Consider the following 15,000-nt stretch of genomic DNA (forward strand, 5'->3'; position numbering starts at 1 on the left):
TTTGTTTGTTTGTTTTTGTTTGTTTGTTTGTTTTTGCTATAGGGCCCGAGTGCTCGCCACAAAGACAGAGAGAGACAGAGAGAAAGTGAGAAATCACCCCCCAGGTGGGATGGTCACGCCACAATCCCTTCTCCTCCATTTTCCTCTTGGGATCTTGGGCACATGCACACGTGCCCGGCATGAGTTTAAGCCACCGGGTCCAGGGCTTGAACCGCAGTCAGCTACCTGGGAGTTCAGCGACATAGCCATTATGCTAACTGCTGGTCCCTATCATTGACTTCTTACATGCGGATTACAAGGATTAAATGAAAAGAAAAATGTACCTGTCACTTAGCAGATAATCAATAACTATGCATTGAATGAAGACAAGGGTTCATGCCTTGCTAGGAGCTTCAGCTATCAGTGAGCAGGCAAGTGATTTTCTAGGGGTCTGGCAACTTTCCCAGGGCTTCCCAAGTCATTTCATTTTGAAATGAAATTCATGTTTTAATGATTGTCTTAGTTTTTATACTCGCCTTGCTGATACATCCCAAGATAGCATGTCTCTAGGTACTTTTTCGTAAGTGTATTTCTTTATTTCTTCCATGAGCAAATGAGAGAAAAAAGACAGAGGAAAAGCACCCCCGAAAGAATCTAGCCACCACTGTTTCTGCCCAGCTTAAGCCAGCCCAAGATCAGGAGCACGCACAGGTCCTGCACACCCCGAGAGGTCTCTCCTTGTCAACTGGAACTTCCTTGTGTAGGGCAGAGTTGCAGAGTGTCATGGGACCCCTGTGCCACTGCCTGGCCTCCAATTCTGAGATTCTCATCTTTGCTTTTGGGTAATGGTCAGAATCATTCTTACCCAAATAGTTTTCTGAGGTGGAAAAGAGATTAAAACTTAGAGTGCACTAACTAATAATGAATTACCATGCCATTGATATGTTTTCCTAAAGTCTGGCTTCTTTCTTTCTGGAGTTGCTTTCCTTTTACCTTTATAAAATGGGGACAATTGGGACCAGCAGATGGCATAATGGTTTCACTGCTGGACTCCCACGCCATCCACCACAGTTGGAGTCCTGGACTCAGCAGCTTAAAACTTGTGCTGGGCATGTGCATGTGAGTATCCAAAATCCTAAAAGGAGAATGGAGGAGAAAGAATGGCAGCATGGCCATCCCCCTTGGGGAGATGATTTCTCGCTTTCTGTCTCTGTCTCTCTAGTGAGTACACATGCCCTATAGCAAAAATTTCTCTCTAAACAAATAAATATATAAAAATATAAAATAAAACAGACGGGAACAGTAATATTTTAGGGACTCTGTAAGAATAAACCAAACATTGTTATATGTTTAGTGTGAACTTTTTTTTTTTTACTTACTAGGTAATTTACATTTTCTAACTCTCAACCTTATGCTTGGATTTTTATTGTGGTCAGAAATATACAGAGTCAATACCATTTTCACCTCTTTTGTGAATATTTTAAATATAATTTGCATAGAAAAAAGCATACCACAATAAATATTAACAGTACTGATACTGATTTTCTAATAGTAACTATTAATATTTGAGAATGTCAAGTAATACTTACATAGAAAAGTAGTATGCAAATGGTGATTTTGTCCATAGTGCTCAGCTTTGAAGTAGGGCAGGAAAGGGGAAATCATGCACGATATTTTACAGTTTTATTGTGGGAGGTTTACACTCAATAAATGGTATCATCAAAATTGTCATTGTTAGTGTTAACATCGTCGCAATGAAAATGGATGCTCCATAAATATGTACCATAGGGAGCAAGGATCTAATTCCTAGTTCCATGGCTTTCTGAGTGAATTTATTATTAGGATTATTTGTTCCATCAGCCAAGAGACGTTAATGCTTTATTTTTATTTTTTATTTAATTTATTTTTCTCAAGTTTATTCATTTCTTCTATGATTGATGGTCATAGACAAAGAAAGAGAGGCCCCTTCCCCCATAGGGTCTTGACGCCTTGATCCAACCCCAGCCTCAGCCAGCCATTATGAGAGCATGTATGCCCATCTCACCTAAGGAATTCTCCAGACATTAAAAACCAAACCTTCCCAAGTGAATTAGCATCACAGAGCACCTCGTTTTACTGCTGCACCACCATTAAATCCCATCCTTTCCTTTTAAAAATATGATAACTTGGTGCCAGCAGGTAGTGTGGTAGATAAAGGCACTGGATTCCCACATGGCCAATCATGGTTCGAGTCCTGGACCTGGCAGCTTGCTTTCTCACTTTCCCTTTCTCTCTTTCTCTGTCTATCTCTGGGCAAATTGGACAATGATAATAATAACAAATAGAATTAAATAAATAATAATTCCTTTTTAAAAATATAATGACTTACATTCACATGTGATTTCCATAAATTCACTAAGTCCTGTTACCATTTTTCATTATTCTAATGTGTTTCCATCTAAATCTAAAATTGTTCTGTAGCATTAATCTAAATATTAAATTACTGTTCTGATTTTTAAAGCTGATTTTTAAAAAGTGACTGTTTTTAACCTCATGGGAAATACGTTATAAAATATTAAAACAGTATTTGATGGTCTTCCAATAATTTAAGAATAACAAGATCAAAATAAAAAGAGTAAAGCATGAATCCATAGAACTCAGCTGTTTCAAAATAGGGACTATGTTTCCACCAAGTCTCAAAGAATAGGAAACAGAGAAAACCTATTATCTAACCTTAATCATTCCCAACAGTTTTACATCATTCAAGCAGTGGGACTTCTATCATTTTCCCCCAGATTATTGCTTTCTACTAAGTATAAAAGCCTGCTGAGACACTTGCAGAGTCTATTTTTCCAAGCTCCTTTATTCACTCTACTTACAACTTCTTGGACAACTCAGCTTTTTTCAAGATGTTTTCTGCTTTTAAAAATATCTATGAAAAGTTACATCATCTCTACTTAGAATTATGTATTTCTGTTCTGGTGCAATCCTACTTGCATGTAAAATAGGATTTCTACAATAGAATGGCTTAGTTCATGTCTTAGACCTCTGCTGAAGCTACTCATACCCATCCCCATGTCATAAAAGCAGTTCTTGGTTTTCCTCTGATATTTAAACAAATGCAAATGAGCAGCTATATCTGCCAAGTCACCTGTATAACCTTGAGCAAATTATCCAACCTCTCTGTAGCCCAGTTTCTCCATGCATTAAATTAAAGGAACAATGCATGGTTACTATGAAGTTTAAACTAGTTAACGCATATAAAGAACTTAGAAAAATGCCTGATAAATATATAGCTAGTGCTCAATACATATTAATTATAATAATAAAAAATTATTTTCCTTCTTTCTTGTTCTACTTCTTTCCTTTCCAAATCCAGGAAAAGTGTGAAAGGCCCAGTATGAGGCTTTTATAGAGGTGGGCATGGCTGATGCATGGAGAGGAAATGACAACATCCTACCACACCTGCTGGAAGGAGTAGAAGCCGATTCTGTTCCTGTTTCTCCTCTTCAGCAGCACCCCTAACCTCCAATTCTCACTCTCTTCCTTCCTCTCACTTCCTAGCCTCAGGTAAAGCTTGTCATAAATTCAAGCCAACTGCTGAAACCGGTAGAAGTAAATGAGAAAAAGGGAAAGGAAAACCTGTACAGCTGTTTCCTCCCATATGCTCTCTACTCTCTTTTCCTTTTTTCCTAACACGCTTGTTCTTCCCTAACATCCTGCTATTGGTCTTTCATCTCAGTAAGAGAATAAAGAAGAGGGGAGAAACTTGCTCTGCTGTCTTAGAGGCTTCTAGGACTTGCTTCTTCTCTTTGCGCTTTCAGCCATACACAAGACTCACTCACAGAGCCTTCATGAAGGTCAAGGAAATGAAAGGTCAAGAAAGTAAAACTCCATTCAGTCACTGTTCCATGTTGAGTCACCCAGACCCCACCTCTCCGATTCTCATTCCCTCTCAAACTCCTGGGACTGATTCCTGATTCTTGTTCTCTCACACCATCCCAGATCCTCTACCCTATTTCTGAGCTCTCTGTTGTGGTTCAGAGAGTATCATCTCAGGGAAGCTAGAGCTTGTGGAAACCTTCCTACCCTCACCAACAAGATTCTTCAGAAAGAGATACCCACCGCATCCTACTTATGGGATTTCAGAGAGACAGATACAGTCCTAGCATTTCATACTGGAACTAAGAAATGCTTTCCTTCCATTGACATGTGGTTAATATGTGCTCATACCTTTCAATTTGTTAGCATTCTTCTCCAAAGATATAGGAATGTTTGGCCTTCAATTACATAGAGAACTGTAAAAGAATTATACCACCTGTGCAAAATTAACTCTACAGGGAAAAATGCACTTAGTGTTCTGCATCACTAAAGGATAAATTAACTTCCTGACAAAGTCCAGTTTCAAGAGAAGAACTATCTGTGTATATATCATATAAGATATATCCTGACCTTCCCTTCAGGGTTCATTACATATGATTGGATAATACAAAAACCTTTGGTTTAGTAGGGCTTTTTTTGTTGTTGATTTTTAAAAAATCATTTTGGTGGTTCATTTTTTAAATAGAATAAAGATGCACACATGCACGCACACGTACACACACACACACACACACACACACACACACATAACCTACTGAGTTCACCATAAAATACATAGACAACTTTTTATAAAAAGAAATTTAGACCCAGTCTGGCCTAGTGGTTAAGGGAGCTGTATTCTACACGGTCAAACACAATTCAAATCCCAGCCTTGGCAGTCGAAAAACAGATTGGGCATGTATGCATGAGTACTCCAAATCCTGACAGGATGGAGAAATGGAGAAGGGATTGTGACATGACTATCCCCATTGTGGGACACTGTCTCCTCTCGCTTTCTCTCTCTCTGTCTCTCTCTGGGGAATGAATGTGCCCTCTGGTAATTATAAAAATAAAAATAAAAAAAGGAATTCAGTTGCCTCAACCAAACTCAAACAGGACAAAAACATATGAAGTGAAGTCTTCCTTCAACTGCAACCCTTCCTATTTCCAGAAATATCCACTGCTAATAGTTTCTTTACCAGTGGACTTCATAAGTACTTTTCAAATAAATTCCTCTAATAGTTTCAATAGAGTATTGCAGTGAGCCTGAAATATAAATTGCCACCAGTAGCTTCCAAAGGTTTCTCTAGAAAATATAAGCTTTTAAATTTAATTTTCTTCTTATCTCTCAATCAGTATATCTCTGGGCAAAATACTGCCTACTATAGAGCTCAGTTGTGTCAATTAAGGTCTTTGCCATTTGTCTCTAAGTCCCTTGCAGGCCCATCCATGACCCAAATTATTGTCAGGCTTATCAACAGTCAATAACATTGTGCTGATGCAGCAAATCTTCTGATAATCTCTGCACAGTTGTCTTCTGGGTGCACTTGGAGAGAAAGGTCATCAACACACAGCAGTCAGTGAAGGACATTCGAACATTTTCAAGGCAGTAGAGTTAAAAAGCATTCCCATTAGGGAACAAGCGTATTTACCAGTGGCTATATCCTAAACGTGGCTTTATATGGTAGCTTACACACGACCAAGCCTGTAACAATCCATTGTATTTCCAGGCAATGGAGGAGTTGGTAAAATAAAGTTAGTAAATGATCAGACTGTAACACAAGCTCAGATTCTCAATTAATTTCTAGCCAGATTGGCTTCAATGTCTGCTATAGGCCAGGTGCAATACAAATTCTTCACCCTCTATGACGTTTTTGGCTGTCATTGTCCATCTTTGTGAGATATAAAACGGGGTCTGTGCTTTAATATTTTTCCATTCCTCACGGATGGAATTTTACATTTCCTTTCATTCTGAAAATATGATTTGGGTATCTACTATGTGCCACATGCTGTTCTAGGTACTTGGAGTGCATTTGCATTCCTAATGACAGAGGTCTCCACCCTCGTGGCATCTATATCCTGGTAGGAGGAGAGAGACAATAAACGATAACCTAATAAACAACTAAACTATTTATTATGTTAGAAATGAACAAGTGATATTATTTACAATTGCTAGGACATGGCATTGTGTATTCTATGAAATACTACTCAGCCATAAACACACACACACACACACACACACACACACACACACACACGAGACCCTGACATTTGATATATAGTGGATGAATGTGGAAAATTGATTGTTAAGCAAGACAAGCCAGACTATCAGAGATAGGCGTGTCCCCACTCAACAGATACTGAATGTCTGCACTCTACAGCAGAAATGGAAAGATTGGAAGTACAATAGCGGGAAGGGCAACTGTAAATACTAGAGACAGTGTGGACAGGCTATAGGACATGGGTTATGGGGGGTGGATAATGGTGGGAAGGAGGGAATCAGGGAAAAAATAAACAACATATTTAAAAGACACAAAAACAAAAAGTTATCCGCTGATGATAATGTATATGGTAATGTCGTTGACTTGACTAATATGCACTGTATTCATGCTGGGAAAAACCATTTTGCACATCATAAAGATGTACAGTAATAAAATGTAAATTTTAAATTTAATGTAAATTTTATAAAGAAATCAACAAGTGCTATGGAAAGGATCAGGAAGAAGAGCAGGGAAAAGTTCTTTGACAGTGGCAGATGGAAGCTCTTCACAAAGAGTCATGAAGGTGTCTGAGTGAAGATCAGGAAAAGAACAGAGGGTATGCCATCCTAAGATGTGTTAAGAGGACAGTAAGAGGGTCACATTGAACAAGCAGAAACAGGGTAGGGGATGAAGTCAGAGGTGACAGGTGGCCCAGTCACAGAGGACTGTAGACCGGAGCACAGACTCAGGCTTTTAAAATGAGAGAAATGACTAGTCTTAGAATGTTTTGAGCACAAAAGACCCACGGTTTGTTGTATTTTTGAAGGATTTATCTAGCCTTGTGCTAAGAGATTATAGATGGAGGAAAGTGGGATCAAGGAGCCTATTTAGAATGTGATTCCAGGAATTTGGGGGGAATGACGATAATCAGAGTGATGATGGTAATCTCCTTAAGATGTCAGGTATGGAAGGTATTACTTTTCCCAAATGTATTTTAGTTTTACAGGACAATGCTCCAGTGACCCCCGAGAAGGTCACTTAGTTACAACAAAATGAAGACTGAGGATAAAAAAGAGGAAGGGAAAAAAGAAGATTACTAATGGTTTGATTTTAGGCATTCTAAAGAAATTCCAGTGGAACTTTGTATGAGATTTAATATTATATAAATGATAATATTCTATAAGCACAGTATGATTGAATCAGAAGGCAATATTTGTGGCAGGTGATTCTAAATCTTTTGAGAACCAGGGCCAGCAAGTGGCATAGGGTTAAGAAACTAGACTTACACAAGGCTGACTGCAGTTCGAGCCCAGACCTGGCGACTTGAAATTCATGCTGGAACATGTGCATGTGTGCCCAAAAACCCAAAAGGAGAATGAGCAAGAAGGAATTGTGATCTGGCCATTCTCCCTGGGGGGGGGGGGTAATTTCTCACTTTCCCTCTCACTGTCTCTGTCTCTCTCTGCTGAGCACATGTGCCTGATGGCAAAACCCTTAAGTAAAAAAAGAAATTCTGAGGACCAAAATATTGAACAGGGATGTATATGGTACTCTGTTTATTTTTTTATCTATGCACCACTTATTTCTTAAACCTTACTATGAGCAGGCACTGTTCTAGGCAGCTGGGATAAAAGAGTAAAGAAAACAAACATCTAAGTCTTTGATATGTTTAAACTCCAGACAAAAATAATAATAAAAATGAACAAGTAAGCTATTTAAGTAAACATATAGTAGAATGGCACGTGCCTTTTGAATGAAAATAGAGCTGAATGGGTCATCCTCATACTTTAGTGGTTAGAGAAGTCAGATTCACCTGGTCAACTGGTGTTCAAATCCTCATCCCAGTGGCTTCAAAAATACACCAGATGCCTATGCATGCCTACCCCAGATCCCAGCAGGATGGAAATAGAGGAGAAAGGATCTCAGCATGACTGTGCCCCACTGGGTATATGTCCCCTCTCCCTCTGTCTTTCTCTGGTGAATGGATGTGCCTTCTGGCAATCACATAAATAATATAAAAAAATAAAGCTAAGAGAACTGACAATACCACATGAAAGACACTTCCCTTTTAACTAGTGGGGTCAAGAGAGGTCTCAACAATCAGGAGAAAGAATGAAAGAAGATGAATATCATATTCAGGTTCTGGAAATTGAAACTGGAAACTCCTACAGCTTCCAAAAGAATTTGTTAATTGATAATTTAATACAGACATCTCCGATTCAAAAGGGTTTGATCAGATATTTTAAATAATTGAACTATAAAAACATACTGCATTAGCTGTAGTCTTATCATCATTTTCCTTGCAAATTTCATATTTGAAATTTCTTATATAATTCACTATCAAATAAAAGAGCTAAAGTATTACGGTTCTTGGTACAGTTGATTATAAATACTATGTATTTTTCCTTTTGAAACACTATATATTTATGAAATAACTGAAAAAGAATATAAATGAGAATAAATGTTCTAATTCCAATATTGCTTACTACCTGCTATATATCAGCCTCATGGTGAGAAGAACTGAAAATAATATTAAATACTTTCAAAATATGGTATTGCTCCAATGAGAATGAAAGACATTATGCAATTTTCAAAATGTGCCTTGGCACTTGGTATTAGAGCTAAGTCAAAGTTGACTGGGATCTTTCAGACAATTTCGTGATGAACTTCACCTTTCCAGCTGACTTTGTGTCACACCATGTTCATTATCTAGAATAATAGTCATCTTTAATATGTCACAATCTGAACAGCTATGACATTCATTCTCAAAGTTCACCAAAATACATTAACAAGGCTTAGGCTTTATGAAGAAAGAGGTTGTCTAGGTGATTATGAAATATTTCTTTTCCATTTTTTTTCAATCCAGGAACCTAACGCCAAGGCCACAAAGCTCTTAAATATTATCACTGACCTGTCACCTAGAAACTTCTGCAAAGAAAATTACAGAGCAGAATGTTAAGAAACGATATCCTTCAAAATAGAGATGCTTGAGGAAAAATGGTATCTGTGAGTAGATAAAATTGGAAAACAAGAGGCTTAAACACCCTTCCTAGGTGCTTACTGAAAGGTTTCTTAGAGATTTTATAATAAAATGAAGCTCCAAGAGACTGATATAATTAGCAATGCTCCTAGACAAGCTGTTTCTCATAGAATCATTAGTTTTATAGGAAAGCCTGTTTACAAGAACAATGATGAGGAAATCCTTATGTAGAAGGTGACAGAATAGGAAGAGTTATGAACACAATTTCAGGTGCTAGCCACTTTACTCACTAGATTCTCAACTTCTCTGTATATTCCTCAGAATGCTTTTGTATGCAAATGGAGAAACCCAATTTACACTGGCTTAAACCTCCTAAAATAGTTTCCTGTTAGATGAAAATGAAAATACAGTCTGGAACTGTCTTTAAGTGTGGCCTGATCCTCATGCTTCAATTCAGGTTCTGACTCTCCTCATCCTGTTGCTCTGGTTCACATTTCCTGTCAGGCAACTTCTCTTCAGAACGTAACCACCCACCAAATTCAGATTTGCCTCCTTCAAGCCTCTTAGTTTAGCAGAAAAACAAAAATGGCTTCTCCTTGTACATTGTGCAATGAAAGTTCTTTTAAGTCTCATTGGCCTGGTTTTGGCAATGTGCCCATTTCCCCACCAGTCTCAGTAGACAGGAAGACGGGCTTCCCTGACAAAGTCTGTGTCACATGTCAGTCAAGCTCATCTCCTCCCACAGTTGAAAGCTGGAGAACAAGTCTTTAAAAATGTATTGAAGTGCTGATATATGTAGAAGTGGAGAGAGAGAATTAAAAGGAAGGGAAAGAAAAAAAAAAAAAACAGATGGTCACACTTCCAGATAGCAAAACGAGAGCTGAGGAGAGTCAGAACTAATTCTACTCTTCTTAATAAGAAAGTTTATGTTCTAGAGGTCAGCCCCCTAGTGTATTTGTACATAAGGAGTTAGATCACACATGGCCAAAGTTTGAATCCCAACCCTAGTGGCTGGGAAAACACACTGGGCACGTGTACATGATGACCAAAATCCTGATGAGATAACGATATAGAGGAAAAGGTACTATGAGATGGCCATACCACACTGGGGGGAAGGGGAGATGATTTTGCTCTTCTCTCTCACCAGCACATGTGCCCACTGGCAATAAGACCAACAATTCTTTAAAAAGAGAATAAAAAAGTCTATATTTTTAAAATATTGACTCTTTTAGCATATAACTTGATTACAATATTTAATAAGTTATAGTTATCTGTATAATGGATCATTTCTTCCATTTGATTTTCAACTCCATGTCCATCAATACTACTTTGTACCAAAGGTTACCATGCAGAACTGTATGAATTTATTTGCAGCTGCCTCCCTCATCATTGGAGATCTCCTTCAAGACAGAAGATTTGTTCTACTCATCTCTGAATACAGTGCCTGGCGCCTGGCACCCAGCACCTGCCACCATCCCAGGCTGATTGGACTAAATAGAATATTGAGGTGGGGAGTATGTCTTACCCATCTTCTTCCTCTAGCCTGGCTCACAAATACAGGTGTTCACGGAGTATGCAAATTCATCTTTAAAATAGAAAGCAGTAATTTGGAAACTGACTCAGCATTCTCACTAAGTAAATAAATTTCATATACTCACTGGTAAACATAATTGAAAATCACAATGAGGGATTATTGTTGAAAGAGTGGAAAATCCATGATTGTTAGACTCACGGAAGAAACTAATATAAATAATCTATATGAAATTATCACCTTAATTGTTCATTGTAAGTTTGTATGAAGGGGACAAAAAGAATAAAACTAAATTGTAATATCAGCTTAAAATTTTTAACTTACAATGCAAATATATTGTTCAAAATTATAAAATGACTTGGAAAACTAAATGCCAATGGCTCAGAAGACAATGACAGAGGCTGCTGGCTGTTCCCCAAAGTTGTGTTCCTTTCTTCCTCAGTATTAGCAATCCCACATTTCAACTGGGCACTTAGCAACATCAAACAAAAAACTGCACTTTCAGATGACTACGTTTTGGAAGATGGTATGTAAGCAGATATAGCACACATTTATCGGAAATGTCTTTAAAATGGCCCATCCCTTTTCTGCTCTTTCCTATTGTCTGGAATAATTTTTAAGTCTAAGTTAGAACAATTATGCAGGTCCATGAAATCCTTGGGTGTAGAGAATACTCATAGCAAAGCAGAAAAACAGAGGAACCTACCGCCCTAACAACAAGGACCCTAATATACAAATGAGCCCTGGTCCCCACCTCTGGACAGTCATGTGACAAAAAAATTAACTTGTATTGTGTCTAACCCACTTTTGTGCTGACTTTCTTGTCATTTGTGATCAAATTTAGTCCTAACTAAAGCAGCAAGAATTCATTATCTACATTATAGTAACATTCAATTCATAAGAGTAGCAAAAACTTGCAATGTGCTGACCTGTACATCTCTTGGTTAGCTTTTCACTTTTATTCCGGGTAGTTTTGTTCTAAGCCTTTCAATGTTACGGGTGATAAGGTCAACAATAGCACTTCCCCAAGAGCCAAAATGTCTCTCAAGGGAGCCTCCGGCTACACTGACAGGATATCAGCTTTTAGTATCCAAACCACATGAGCCAGATTAATTGATTTCGCCTTCTTCCTACTGAAGTGATTTAAAATAGTTCTGTCAAACTGTTATCAGGCTGCCACCTTATCTGACATGTGTCCTTTCTTCAAGGCCCAGTTCAAGCCCTACTCGACTCTTTCTTCTCTGCCCAGCCCTGGGTGACTCCAGCCATTCCTCTTACTCTCTTCACCACTCATTTGGCACCTACTATTTTTTACAAAGAAAACTGAGACTGCCTCCTGACCCCTTCAGCCTTGAGCCATTTTATAATCAGCTGGTTTAGTGAGTTACTTAGAGCCTTCGGAATGGGTCAAAGAGTGAATACAGATAGAGCGAGCAGGGCTTTTCATGTTACGAATTTTACTTAATTACAAAACAGAACATTTTAAAAGCACTTTATCTTATTTGACAACAAAGTTGACGTCGATTTCATCAATAGCATACTGTGTCCTCTCTGAGCGTCACGGCACTTTGCTTTAAAAGCTTGCACCATTTGGTATCTGTCAAACAGGCTACGTTACAGTAAGACTATTCCACGTTTAGAATCAAGAAGATAGACTCATATTTATCCTGTGGGTGTGTTCTGAAGTACTCGTTAGTAATACACTGTAAGATAAATATTCAAACCAGAAGAATTAGATTTAGCAAGTGCCTGGTCTTGAGTCACAGGTAACAAAAATGATACTGAATATAATCGCCAATCATTTTGACTTATCCAAACAATTTCTCTTGAAACAGACAAAGAAATGGAAACCAGCAGATGGTGTGGAGGTTAGGGTAGCTGGATCTCACAAGACCAACTGTGTGGTTCAAGTCTTAAGCCCAGTGGCTTGAGAATCACGCTGGGCATGTATTTGTGTGTGCTCAAATCCTGAGAGGAAAATGAAGATAGTGGATTGTGGCATGGTCATTCCTCAATGGGAGGTGATTTCTTACTTCTCTCTCTCTCTCTCTCTGTCTTTGTCCAATAAGCATACACACTTATGACCGCCCCCCCCCAAAAAAAAAACCCTCATGTAGCTTCCCTGTGACCTCCCAAGGTGAAAGCAACAAAGTTAAAGTTAGAGGTCACTGCTCTATGCCTTGGTTTCTGGCCACAGCAGGCCTGGCAACAAGTCACAAAGTTCCCGCAATGGCAGATCCTTGGTCTCCACTACTGGTCTTATCTTCATTCACTATTGCTTGTTTCTGCCTCCTCTGAGGATAAGGGCCTCACACAGGCAGGGTCTCCACTATGCTCAGGGAAGCAGACACCCCAGAGCCCACCTGAAGGGGCCGATCCAAGACTCAAACCACGGTCAGCCATGTGGGAGTGTCTAGCATCTTAACCACCATGCCAACTGCTGGCCCAGCAACCCAGACATGAGAAAGACTAAACACTCAGTGAGAGTGTCACGTGGTCACATGGTCAGAAGTCTGCCAATGAGAGAAAGTATATAGCCAGAAATTTGCTGAGAAATTGCTCCTGTCTTGCTTTTTACAGATGCTCCATGATTATGGTATCAATTGTTTTCTTATTGGAAAACAATAGATAGATCAGAAACAAACCATTTTATGTTTGCTTTTCCTCCTATTGCCTCACTTTCTCATTTCCTTTTAATCTCACTCCCCAGAAATATAAATTAGCCATGACATCTGCCTACAGCTCTGATTTCTAAGAAACCTAAACTTATCAGTTTGTGGTCAAATTATGATACTCAACTGCCAGGCATGACATCTGCAATCCAAGCAACAGAAAACAAGAAGAAAAAGGGGGAGGAGACAGCAAGTGAAAACGGCACTACTATCATTCTTTAATCAGAAAATTTCCCAGAAATTACAACCAACACTTCTGCTTAATCCTCATTGGCTAAACTTAGGCAAAGAGCCCTACTTAAGCTTCAAAGAATCCATGGTGTGCCACAAGATAATGTGTTGAGCTTAAAAATTGGAGAACTAGAGTAGAGGATGAAGGAGAGAATAATTTTGATGGAAGACATTTGGTGGTCTTCCATACATTACCCACAGCTTGGGGTTGGAACAATTCTGCTTCTGTATGACTCTCTCATTCATTTTTCTTTATCCGCAAACCTCCAGCATACCTTTCTCCATCTTTGTTTTTAGTTATGATCTTGGTTTCTTTTTCAATAAAAAAATTGAAGCAATCAGAAGAAAAATTCTACAAACTCCTATTGTTACATCTACCCCCCTGCCTTCAACTGGGAACTTATTTTCTATGTATGTCCTCGCTCCTAGTCAAGGTCAATTCCTTCTCTTATAAATTACATCTCATTCTTTCTTACCTTCTCTAAGATAGCACTTGGGACCTATTCTTTTCTTTTCTGTGGCACATTCTCCTAAGCATACAAACTTATAAAATCTCCCATTTCAAGAAAAGCTTCCCTTTAAATTCTTCCTCTTTCAGTTAAGATTACATTTCTCTCCTATTCATTGAAGCAAAAGACCTTAAAAGAATCATTTATATTCTATATCTTCAATTTTTCTCAGCAAATTCTGGAATTCACTTCTGTAAACTATTTATTCTTACCCTACTTCAAAATTCCCCTATCAAGGTCTTCATAAAGTCCATGTTGCTGAAGACAATGGACAATTGTCATTTGTCAGCTTGATGTAGTAGCTCTTGCCACAGTTAATCACTCCTCTTTGATGCAGTTACCCCACCCAGCTTACAGCACAGCTGATTCATTTTCTTCTATCTTTCTTCTTGCATCTTACTCTTCTTACTAAATTACCCCTTTACTCCTGACCTGTACATGTCAGAGTGCTCCAAGGCCCAGTCTTTGTTTTTCTACTCTATCTACACTTGTTTGCTAGATGATCTGCTCTAATTTCATTGGTTTGAATACTATTTATATTCTGTTAGTTCCCATATCTATGGCACCTTTCCTGGTCCCTAACTTCCATACTTAACAAACATCAAGGGACCAGCAGTTAGCATAATGGCTATGTCGCTGGACTCCCATGTAGTTGACCACGGTTTGCATCTGGGACCCGGTGGCTTAAAACTCAAGCCGGGCGCGTGTGTGTACGTGCCCAAGATCCTGAGAGGTGAATGGAGGAGAAGGGATTGTGGCATGGCCATCTCCCCGGGGGGTGATTTCTCACTTTCTGTCTCTCTCTCTCTCTCTGTCTGTCGAGCACACACGCCCTATAGCAAAAAACCTCTAAAACAAACAAACAAAAAAACCACCAACTCATAACTACATGATTTATGATAGGTATTCCTTAAATAACATATCCTAAACTGAGCTTCTGACAAGTCTGCTTCTACCGTAGTATTAACCATTGAAGTTAGTGGCAGTTCTAGCTTTTCATTGGTATCATTCTTAACTCCTCTGCCTCTTTCACATCACACATTCATCCATTCAGCAA

The 15,000-nt window shown here is 38.7% G+C and overlaps 1 pseudogene; it reads left to right on the forward strand.

Annotated features, from left to right (window-relative positions):
- Window positions 1-6,937: 6,937 nt before the first annotated feature.
- LOC102489854 (transcription initiation factor TFIID subunit 7-like) overlaps window positions 6,938-15,000 on the forward strand; it is a 15,363-nt pseudogene continuing 7,300 nt past the window's right edge.

This window comes from Tupaia chinensis, unplaced genomic scaffold (assembly GCF_000334495.1).
Source record: "Tupaia chinensis unplaced genomic scaffold, TupChi_1.0 Scaffold139833_1, whole genome shotgun sequence".
Classification (NCBI taxonomy): Eukaryota; Metazoa; Chordata; class Mammalia; order Scandentia; family Tupaiidae; genus Tupaia; species Tupaia belangeri.